We start from the raw sequence: 10549 nt of genomic DNA on the forward strand, positions 1-10549 counted from the left end.
TTGGTCAGTGCTGCTCAGCAGGCAGCACTGGACTGGACTGGATTACAGCTGATACAAGGTGTGAAGGAACAAGGGGTGGCTGTGGGCATGCACTGGCTGCCGCTGCAAGTGTTTATCTGCATGGCAGCAGGGCATTTGGGCGTTGCCAGGAAGGCGTTTTTATGTAGATTCCTCCTCTTTCAGCACTGCATTGTGGTGCAAGCAAAAGAAGCAAATCCTGTCTGGCTTCCTCTCCGGCCTTTATTCACCTCCCGTGTAGCTGTGAGTGTGTGAGCCTGCAGGGCCCCATGGAATTGCCTAGAAGTAGGCTGAATCGCTGCAAGGGCTGAACAGCAGTATCGGGCAGGCTCGGGCAACGCGCGGCCCGTTCGGGTTATCGCTTCTCGGCCTTTTGGCTAAGATCAAGTGTAGTATCTGTTCTTATCAGTTTAATATCTGATACGTCCCCTATCTGGGGACCATATATTAAATGGATTTTTAGAACAGGGAGATGGAAATAGAGCTTGCTCTGTCCACTCCACGCATTGACCTGGTATTGCAGTATTTCCAGGACCGGTGCACCCTTTCCTTATGTGTTGACTAAAATCAGATTCCAAAAGTGTTTTTTGTGTTTGCCATTGTTTCTGTCTTTCTGAAGGGATCTCCCCTTTTAATCCCATTATTTCAACACCTGTTGGACAATGCATGAGTGATAATGAGCTAATTGATTAAATGCAATTAATGAATACATTGCCACCTCTTGTTTTGTGTCGTCTGTGTGTCTGTGTTTCCGGCATTTCACATTGGAACAGCTCATTCACCTTCCTTGTCTTCTCTCCGCCCTCCCTTTTAGGTAAGTTAAAGAGCTGCACCTGAGCCAGCCACTGATTGATGCAGCACCACAGTCAAATAGTGGAGTGGAGTAGGGGAACAGCAAACAGCCATTAAAGCCGCCCGCCCGCCCGCCCGCCACAATGGACCTACCTGTGTACACTAGATGGATGTGATGGAATGTACTGTCGTCCCTACATTTCAAGAAGGAGTAAGAATTGCAGTTGCAACAAAGCCTTGCTTGCCTACAAAGAGAGCAGCAATTTGGATTTGTTACTATGTTACCTAGAAGAATAACAAACTGTGCAAGGATGGAGGTTGTAGGAGCAAGGAGAAGTTGTCTGTAAAGTTGGTGGATGCTTATTTTCCATTTTGCAGTCCCTTGTCTCCCTCTTGTGGCCTCCTGGAGGCAACTAGCTGTGCAAAAAAAGACAGCCTGGCGGCCGGCTGTTGCAGTGTTGCCCTCTCAGGCAACACTGAGTGACTGACTGAGCCGCACCGTCTTATATAAAGTTCAGACGGAACTTTGCACGTGTCATAGTGGAGCCCTGAGGAGACAGAGCCAGCTTTCTGACATCATAATGGGGCCTCAGAGATAAAAGCCTGGGCCCAGGCAGTGTTGGTCAGTGCTGCTCAGCAGGCAGCACTGGACTGGACTGGATTACAGCTGATACAAGGTGTGAAGGAACAAGGGGTGGCTGTGGGCATGCACTGGCTGCCGCTGCCAGTGTTTATCTGCATGGCAGCAGGGCATTTGGGCGTTGCCAGGAAGGCGTTTTTATGTAGATTCCTCCTCTTTCAGCACTGCATTGTGGTGCAAGCAAAAGAAGCAAATCCTGTCTGGCTTCCTCTCCGGCCTTTATTCACCTCCCGTGTAGCTGTGAGTGTGTGAGCCTGCAGGGCCCCATGGAATTGCCTAGAAGTAGGCTGAATCGCTGCAAGGGCTGAACAGCAGTATCGGGCAGGCTCGGGCAACGCGCGGCCCGTTCGGGTTATCGCTTCTCGGCCTTTTGGCTAAGATCAAGTGTAGTATCTGTTCTTATCAGTTTAATATCTGATACGTCCCCTATCTGGGGACCATATATTAAATGGATTTTTAGAACAGGGAGATGGAAATAGAGCTTGCTCTGTCCACTCCACGCATTGACCTGGTATTGCAGTATTTCCAGGACCGGTGCACCCTTTCCTTATGTGTTGACTAAAATCAGATTCCAAAAGTGTTTTTTGTGTTTGCCATTGTTTCTGTCTTTCTGAAGGGATCTCTCCTTTTAATCCCATTATTTCAACACCTGTCGGACAATGCATGAGTGATAATGAGCTAATTGATTAAATGCAATTAATGAATACATTGCCACCTCTTGTTTTGTGTCGTCTGTGTGTCTGTGTTTCCGGCATTTCACATTGGAACAGCTCATTCACCTTCCTTGTCTTCTCTCCGCCCTCCCTTTTAGGTAAGTTAAAGAGCTGCACCTGAGCCAGCCACTGATTGATGCAGCACCACAGTCAAATAGTGGAGTGGAGTAGGGGAACAGCAAACAGCCATTAAAGCCGCCCGCCCGCCCGCCCGCCACAATGGACCTACCTGTGTACACTAGATGGATGTGATGGAATGTACTGTCGTCCCTACATTTCAAGAAGGAGTAAGAATTGCAGTTGCAACAAAGCCTTGCTTGCCTACAAAGAGAGCAGCAATTTGGATTTGTTACTATGTTACCTAGAAGAATAACAAACTGTGCAAGGATGGAGGTTGTAGGAGCAAGGAGAAGTTGTCTGTAAAGTTGGTGGATGCTTATTTTCCATTTTGCAGTCCCTTGTCTCCCTCTTGTGGCCTCCTGGAGGCAACTAGCTGTGCAAAAAAAGACAGCCTGGCGGCCGGCTGTTGCAGTGTTGCCCTCTCAGGCAACACTGAGTGACTGACTGAGCCGCACCGTCTTATATAAAGTTCAGACGGAACTTTGCACGTGTCATAGTGGAGCCCTGAGGAGCCAGAGCCAGCTTTCTGACATCATAATGGGGCCTCAGAGATAAAAGCCTGGGCCCAGGCAGTGTTGGTCAGTGCTGCTCAGCAGGCAGCACTGGACTGGACTGGATTACAGCTGATACAAGGTGTGAAGGAACAAGGGGTGGCTGTGGGCATGCACTGGCTGCCGCTGCCAGTGTTTATCTGCATGGCAGCAGGGCATTTGGGCGTTGCCAGGAAGGCGTTTTTATGTAGATTCCTCCTCTTTCAGCACTGCATTGGGGTGCAAGCAAAAGAAGCAAATCCTGTCTGGCTTCCTCTCCGGCCTTTATTCACCTCCCGTGTAGCTGTGAGTGTGTGAGCCTGCAGGGCCCCATGGAATTGCCTAGAAGTAGGCTGAATCGCTGCAAGGGCTGAACAGCAGTATCGGGCAGGCTCGGGCAACGCGCGGCCCGTTCGGGTTATCGCTTCTCGGCCTTTTGGCTAAGATCAAGTGTAGTATCTGTTCTTATCAGTTTAATATCTGATACGTCCCCTATCTGGGGACCATATATTAAATGGATTTTTAGAACAGGGAGATGGAAATAGAGCTTGCTCTGTCCACTCCACGCATTGACCTGGTATTGCAGTATTTCCAGGACCGGTGCACCCTTTCCTTATGTGTTGACTAAAATCAGATTCCAAAAGTGTTTTTTGTGTTTGCCATTGTTTCTGTCTTTCTGAAGGGATCTCCCCTTTTAATCCCATTATTTCAACACCTGTTGGACAATGCATGAGTGATAATGAGCTAATTGATTAAATGCAATTAATGAATACATTGCCACCTCTTGTTTTGTGTCGTCTGTGTGTCTGTGTTTCCGGCATTTCACATTGGAACAGCTCATTCACCTTCCTTGTCTTCTCTCCGCCCTCCCTTTTAGGTAAGTTAAAGAGCTGCACCTGAGCCAGCCACTGATTGATGCAGCACCACAGTCAAATAGTGGAGTGGAGTAGGGGAACAGCAAACAGCCATTAAAGCCGCCCGCCCGCCACAATGGACCTACCTGTGTACACTAGATGGATGTGATGGAATGTACTGTCGTCCCTACATTTCAAGAAGGAGTAAGAATTGCAGTTGCAACAAAGCCTTGCTTGCCTACAAAGAGAGCAGCAATTTGGATTTGTTACTATGTTACCTAGAAGAATAACAAACTGTGCAAGGATGGAGGTTGTAGGAGCAAGGAGAAGTTGTCTGTAAAGTTGGTGGATGCTTATTTTCCATTTTGCAGTCCCTTGTCTCCCTCTTGTGGCCTCCTGGAGGCAACTAGCTGTGCAAAAAAAGACAGCCTGGCGGCCGGCTGTTGCAGTGTTGCCCTCTCAGGCAACACTGAGTGACTGACTGAGCCGCACCGTCTTATATAAAGTTCAGACGGAACTTTGCACGTGTCATAGTGGAGCCCTGAGGAGCCAGAGCCAGCTTTCTGACATCATAATGGGGCCTCAGAGATAAAAGCCTGGGCCCAGGCAGTGTTGGTCAGTGCTGCTCAGCAGGCAGCACTGGACTGGACTGGATTACAGCTGATACAAGGTGTGAAGGAACAAGGGGTGGCTGTGGGCATGCACTGGCTGCCGCTGCCAGTGTTTATCTGCATGGCAGCAGGGCATTTGGGCGTTGCCAGGAAGGCGTTTTTATGTAGATTCCTCCTCTTTCAGCACTGCATTGTGGTGCAAGCAAAAGAAGCAAATCCTGTCTGGCTTCCTCTCCGGCCTTTATTCACCTCCCGTGTAGCTGTGAGTGTGTGAGCCTGCAGGGCCCCATGGAATTGCCTAGAAGTAGGCTGAATTGCTGCAAGGGCTGAACAGCAGTATCGGGCAGGCTCGGGCAACGCGCGGCCCGTTCGGGTTATCGCTTCTCGGCCTTTTGGCTAAGATCAAGTGTAGTATCTGTTCTTATCAGTTTAATATCTGATACGTCCCCTATCTGGGGACCATATATTAAATGGATTTTTAGAACAGGGAGATAGAAATAGAGCTTGCTCTGTCCACTCCACGCATTGACCTGGTATTGCAGTATTTCCAGGACCGGTGCACCCTTTCCTTATGTGTTGACTAAAATCAGATTCCAAAAGTGTTTTTTGTGTTTGCCATTGTTTCTGTCTTTCTGAAGGGATCTCCCCTTTTAATCCCATTATTTCAACACCTGTTGGACAATGCATGAGTGATAATGAGCTAATTGATTAAATGCAATTAATGAATACATTGCCACCTCTTGTTTTGTGTCGTCTGTGTGTCTGTGTTTCCGGCATTTCACATTGGAACAGCTCATTCACCTTCCTTGTCTTCTCTCCGCCCTCCCTTTTAGGTAAGTTAAAGAGCTGCACCTGAGCCAGCCACTGATTGATGCAGCACCACAGTCAAATAGTGGAGTGGAGTAGGGGAACAGCAAACAGCCATTAAAGCCGCCCGCCCGCCCGCCCGCCACAATGGACCTACCTGTGTACACTAGATGGATGTGACGGAATGTACTGTCGTCCCTACATTTCAAGAAGGAGTAAGAATTGCAGTTGCAACAAAGCCTTGCTTGCCTACAAAGAGAGCAGCAATTTGGATTTGTTACTATGTTACCTAGAAGAATAACAAACTGTGCAAGGATGGAGGTTGTAGGAGCAAGGAGAAGTTGTCTGTAAAGTTGGTGGATGCTTATTTTCCATTTTGCAGTCCCTTGTCTCCCTCTTGTGGCCTCCTGGAGGCAACTAGCTGTGCAAAAAAAGACAGCCTGGCGGCCGGCTGTTGCAGTGTTGCCCTCTCAGGCAACACTGAGTGACTGACTGAGCCGCACCGTCTTATATAAAGTTCAGACGGAACTTTGCACATGTCATAGTGGAGCCCTGAGGAGCCAGAGCCAGCTTTCTGACATCATAATGGGGCCTCAGAGATAAAAGCCTGGGCCCAGGCAGTGTTGGTCAGTGCTGCTCAGCAGGCAGCACTGGACTGGACTGGATTACAGCTGATACAAGGTGTGAAGGAACAAGGGGTGGCTGTGGGCATGCACTGGCTGCCGCTGCCAGTGTTTATCTGCATGGCAGCAGGGCATTTGGGCGTTGCCAGGAAGGCGTTTTTATGTAGATTCCTCCTCTTTCAGCACTGCATTGTGGTGCAAGCAAAAGAAGCAAATCCTGTCTGGCTTCCTCTCCGGCCTTTATTCACCTCCCGTGTAGCTGTGAGTGTGTGAGCCTGCAGGGCCCCATGGAATTGCCTAGAAGTAGGCTGAATTGCTGCAAGGGCTGAACAGCAGTATCGGGCAGGCTCGGGCAACGCGCGGCCCGTTCGGGTTATCGCTTCTCGGCCTTTTGGCTAAGATCAAGTGTAGTATCTGTTCTTATCAGTTTAATATCTGATACGTCCCCTATCTGGGGACCATATATTAAATGGATTTTTAGAACAGGGAGATGGAAATAGAGCTTGCTCTGTCCACTCCACGCATTGACCTGGTATTGCAGTATTTCCAGGACCGGTGCACCCTTTCCTTATGTGTTGACTAAAATCAGATTCCAAAAGTGTTTTTTGTGTTTGCCATTGTTTCTGTCTTTCTGAAGGGATCTCCCCTTTTAATCCCATTATTTCAACACCTGTTGGACAATGCATGAGTGATAATGAGCTAATTGATTAAATGCAATTAATGAATACATTGCCACCTCTTGTTTTGTGTCGTCTGTGTGTCTGTGTTTCCGGCATTTCACATTGGAACAGCTCATTCACCTTCCTTGTCTTCTCTCCGCCCTCCCTTTTAGGTAAGTTAAAGAGCTGCACCTGAGCCAGCCACTGATTGATGCAGCACCACAGTCAAATAGTGGAGTGGAGTAGGGGAACAGCAAACAGCCATTAAAGCCGCCCGCCCGCCCGCCACAATGGACCTACCTGTGTACACTAGATGGATGTGATGGAATGTACTGTCGTCCCTACATTTCAAGAAGGAGTAAGAATTGCAGTTGCAACAAAGCCTTGCTTGCCTACAAAGAGAGCAGCAATTTGGATTTGTTACTATGTTACCTAGAAGAATAACAAACTGTGCAAGGATGGAGGTTGTAGGAGCAAGGAGAAGTTGTCTGTAAAGTTGGTGGATGCTTATTTTCCATTTTGCAGTCCCTTGTCTCCCTCTTGTGGCCTCCTGGAGGCAACTAGCTGTGCAAAAAAAGACAGCCTGGCGGCCGGCTGTTGCAGTGTTGCCCTCTCAGGCAACACTGAGTGACTGACTGAGCCGCACCGTCTTATATAAAGTTCAGACGGAACTTTGCACGTGTCATAGTGGAGCCCTGAGGAGCCAGAGCCAGCTTTCTGACATCATAATGGGGCCTCAGAGATAAAAGCCTGGGCCCAGGCAGTGTTGGTCAGTGCTGCTCAGCAGGCAGCACTGGACTGGACTGGATTACAGCTGATACAAGGTGTGAAGGAACAAGGGGTGGCTGTGGGCATGCACTGGCTGCCGCTGCCAGTGTTTATCTGCATGGCAGCAGGGCATTTGGGCATTGCCAGGAAGGCGTTTTTATGTAGATTCCTCCTCTTTCAGCACTGCATTGTGGTGCAAGCAAAAGAAGCAAATCCTGTCTGGCTTCCTCTCCGGCCTTTATTCACCTCCCGTGTAGCTGTGAGTGTGTGAGCCTGCAGGGCCCCATGGAATTGCCTAGAAGTAGGCTGAATTGCTGCAAGGGCTGAACAGCAGTATCGGGCAGGCTCGGGCAACGCGCGGCCCGTTCGGGTTATCGCTTCTCGGCCTTTTGGCTAAGATCAAGTGTAGTATCTGTTCTTATCAGTTTAATATCTGATACGTCCCCTATCTGGGGACCATATATTAAATGGATTTTTAGAACAGGGAGATGGAAATAGAGCTTGCTCTGTCCACTCCACGCATTGACCTGGTATTGCAGTATTTCCAGGACCGGTGCACCCTTTCCTTATGTGTTGACTAAAATCAGATTCCAAAAGTGTTTTTTGTGTTTGCCATTGTTTCTGTCTTTCTGAAGGGATCTCCCCTTTTAATCCCATTATTTCAACACCTGTTGGACAATGCATGAGTGATAATGAGCTAATTGATTAAATGCAATTAATGAATACATTGCCACCTCTTGTTTTGTGTCGTCTGTGTGTCTGTGTTTCCGGCATTTCACATTGGAACAGCTCATTCACCTTCCTTGTCTTCTCTCCGCCCTCCCTTTTAGGTAAGTTAAAGAGCTGCACCTGAGCCAGCCACTGATTGATGCAGCACCACAGTCAAATAGTGGAGTGGAGTAGGGGAACAGCAAACAGCCATTAAAGCCGCCCGCCCGCCCGCCACAATGGACCTACCTGTGTACACTAGATGGATGTGATGGAATGTACTGTCGTCCCTACATTTCAAGAAGGAGTAAGAATTGCAGTTGCAACAAAGCCTTGCTTGCCTACAAAGAGAGCAGCAATTTGGATTTGTTACTATGTTACCTAGAAGAATAACAAACTGTGCAAGGATGGAGGTTGTAGGAGCAAGGAGAAGTTGTCTGTAAAGTTGGTGGATGCTTATTTTCCATTTTGCAGTCCCTTGTCTCCCTCTTGTGGCCTCCTGGAGGCAACTAGCTGTGCAAAAAAAGACAGCCTGGCGGCCGGCTGTTGCAGTGTTGCCCTCTCAGGCAACACTGAGTGACTGACTGAGCCGCACCGTCTTATATAAAGTTCAGACGGAACTTTGCACGTGTCATAGTGGAGCCCTGAGGAGCCAGAGCCAGCTTTCTGACATCATAATGGGGCCTCAGAGATAAAAGCCTGGGCCCAGGCAGTGTTGGTCAGTGCTGCTCAGCAGGCAGCACTGGACTGGACTGGATTACAGCTGATACAAGGTGTGAAGGAACAAGGGGTGGCTGTGGGCATGCACTGGCTGCCGCTGCCAGTGTTTATCTGCATGGCAGCAGGGCATTTGGGCGTTGCCAGGAAGGCGTTTTTATGTAGATTCCTCCTCTTTCAGCACTGCATTGTGGTGCAAGCAAAAGAAGCAAATCCTGTCTGGCTTCCTCTCCGGCCTTTATTCACCTCCCGTGTAGCTGTGAGTGTGTGAGCCTGCAGGGCCCCATGGAATTGCCTAGAAGTAGGCTGAATCGCTGCAAGGGCTGAACAGCAGTATCGGGCAGGCTCGGGCAACGCGCGGCCCGTTCGGGTTATCGCTTCTCGGCCTTTTGGCTAAGATCAAGTGTAGTATCTGTTCTTATCAGTTTAATATCTGATACGTCCCCTATCTGGGGACCATATATTAAATGGATTTTTAGAACAGGGAGATGGAAATAGAGCTTGCTCTGTCCACTCCACGCATTGACCTGGTATTGCAGTATTTCCAGGACCGGTGCACCCTTTCCTTATGTGTTGACTAAAATCAGATTCCAAAAGTGTTTTTTGTGTTTGCCATTGTTTCTGTCTTTCTGAAGGGATCTCCCCTTTTAATCCCATTATTTCAACACCTGTTGGACAATGCATGAGTGATAATGAGCTAATTGATTAAATGCAATTAATGAATACATTGCCACCTCTTGTTTTGTGTCGTCTGTGTGTCTGTGTTTCCGGCATTTCACATTGGAACAGCTCATTCACCTTCCTTGTCTTCTCTCCGCCCTCCCTTTTAGGTAAGTTAAAGAGCTGCACCTGAGCCAGCCACTGATTGATGCAGCACCACAGTCAAATAGTGGAGTGGAGTAGGGGAACAGCAAACAGCCATTAAAGCCGCCCGCCCGCCCGCCACAATGGACCTACCTGTGTACACTAGATGGATGTGATGGAATGTACTGTCGTCCCTACATTTCAAGAAGGAGTAAGAATTGCAGTTGCAACAAAGCCTTGCTTGCCTACAAAGAGAGCAGCAATTTGGATTTGTTACTATGTTACCTAGAAGAATAACAAACTGTGCAAGGATGGAGGTTGTAGGAGCAAGGAGAAGTTGTCTGTAAAGTTGGTGGATGCTTATTTTCCATTTTGCAGTCCCTTGTCTCCCTCTTGTGGCCTCCTGGAGGCAACTAGCTGTGCAAAAAAAGACAGCCTGGCGGCCGGCTGTTGCAGTGTTGCCCTCTCAGGCAACACTGAGTGACTGACTGAGCCGCACCGTCTTATATAAAGTTCAGACGGAACTTTGCACGTGTCATAGTGGAGCCCTGAGGAGCCAGAGCCAGCTTTCTGACATCATAATGGGGCCTCAGAGATAAAAGCCTGGGCCCAGGCAGTGTTGGTCAGTGCTGCTCAGCAGGCAGCACTGGACTGGACTGGATTACAGCTGATACAAGGTGTGAAGGAACAAGGGGTGGCTGTGGGCATGCACTGGCTGCCGCTGCCAGTGTTTATCTGCATGGCAGCAGGGCATTTGGGCGTTGCCAGGAAGGCGTTTTTATGTAGATTCCTCCTCTTTCAGCACTGCATTGTGGTGCAAGCAAAAGAAGCAAATCCTGTCTGGCTTCCTCTCCGGCCTTTATTCACCTCCCGTGTAGCTGTGAGTGTGTGAGCCTGCAGGGCCCCATGGAATTGCCTAGAAGTAGGCTGAATCGCTGCAAGGGCTGAACAGCAGTATCGGGCAGGCTCGGGCAACGCGCGGCCCGTTCGGGTTATCGCTTCTCGGCCTTTTGGCTAAGATCAAGTGTAGTATCTGTTCTTATCAGTTTAATATCTGATACGTCCCCTATCTGGGGACCATATATTAAATGGATTTTTAGAACAGGGAGATGGAAATAGAGCTTGCTCTGTCCACTCCACGCATTGACCTGGTATTGCAGTATTTCCAGGACCGGTGCACCCTTT

General features: G+C 48.9%; 8 non-coding genes across 8 annotated transcripts; all 8 read left to right on the forward strand.

Annotated features, from left to right (window-relative positions):
• The first annotated feature begins 375 nt into the window (after positions 1-375).
• Positions 376-566, forward strand: LOC142731613 (U2 spliceosomal RNA). The gene has a single exon (XR_012879045.1). It is a non-coding gene; the product is annotated as a U2 spliceosomal RNA (small nuclear RNA).
• A 1238-nt stretch (positions 567-1804) lies between these two features.
• LOC142731623 (U2 spliceosomal RNA) lies at positions 1805-1995 on the forward strand. The gene has a single exon (XR_012879054.1). It is a non-coding gene; the product is annotated as a U2 spliceosomal RNA (small nuclear RNA).
• A 1238-nt stretch (positions 1996-3233) lies between these two features.
• Positions 3234-3424, forward strand: LOC142731624 (U2 spliceosomal RNA). Its single transcript, XR_012879055.1, has one exon. It is a non-coding gene; the product is annotated as a U2 spliceosomal RNA (small nuclear RNA).
• Positions 3425-4654: 1230 nt separating this feature from the next.
• On the forward strand, positions 4655-4845 carry LOC142731622 (U2 spliceosomal RNA). The gene has a single exon (XR_012879053.1). It is a non-coding gene; the product is annotated as a U2 spliceosomal RNA (small nuclear RNA).
• A 1238-nt stretch (positions 4846-6083) lies between these two features.
• Positions 6084-6274, forward strand: LOC142731625 (U2 spliceosomal RNA). Its single transcript, XR_012879056.1, has one exon. It is a non-coding gene; the product is annotated as a U2 spliceosomal RNA (small nuclear RNA).
• Positions 6275-7508: 1234 nt separating this feature from the next.
• On the forward strand, positions 7509-7699 carry LOC142731626 (U2 spliceosomal RNA). The gene has a single exon (XR_012879057.1). It is a non-coding gene; the product is annotated as a U2 spliceosomal RNA (small nuclear RNA).
• Positions 7700-8933: 1234 nt separating this feature from the next.
• LOC142731614 (U2 spliceosomal RNA) lies at positions 8934-9124 on the forward strand. The gene has a single exon (XR_012879046.1). It is a non-coding gene; the product is annotated as a U2 spliceosomal RNA (small nuclear RNA).
• A 1234-nt stretch (positions 9125-10358) lies between these two features.
• On the forward strand, positions 10359-10549 carry LOC142731615 (U2 spliceosomal RNA). The gene has a single exon (XR_012879047.1). It is a non-coding gene; the product is annotated as a U2 spliceosomal RNA (small nuclear RNA).

Source organism: Rhinoderma darwinii, unplaced genomic scaffold (genome assembly GCF_050947455.1).
Source record: "Rhinoderma darwinii isolate aRhiDar2 unplaced genomic scaffold, aRhiDar2.hap1 Scaffold_842, whole genome shotgun sequence".
In the NCBI taxonomy this organism is placed as follows: Eukaryota; Metazoa; Chordata; class Amphibia; order Anura; family Rhinodermatidae; genus Rhinoderma; species Rhinoderma darwinii.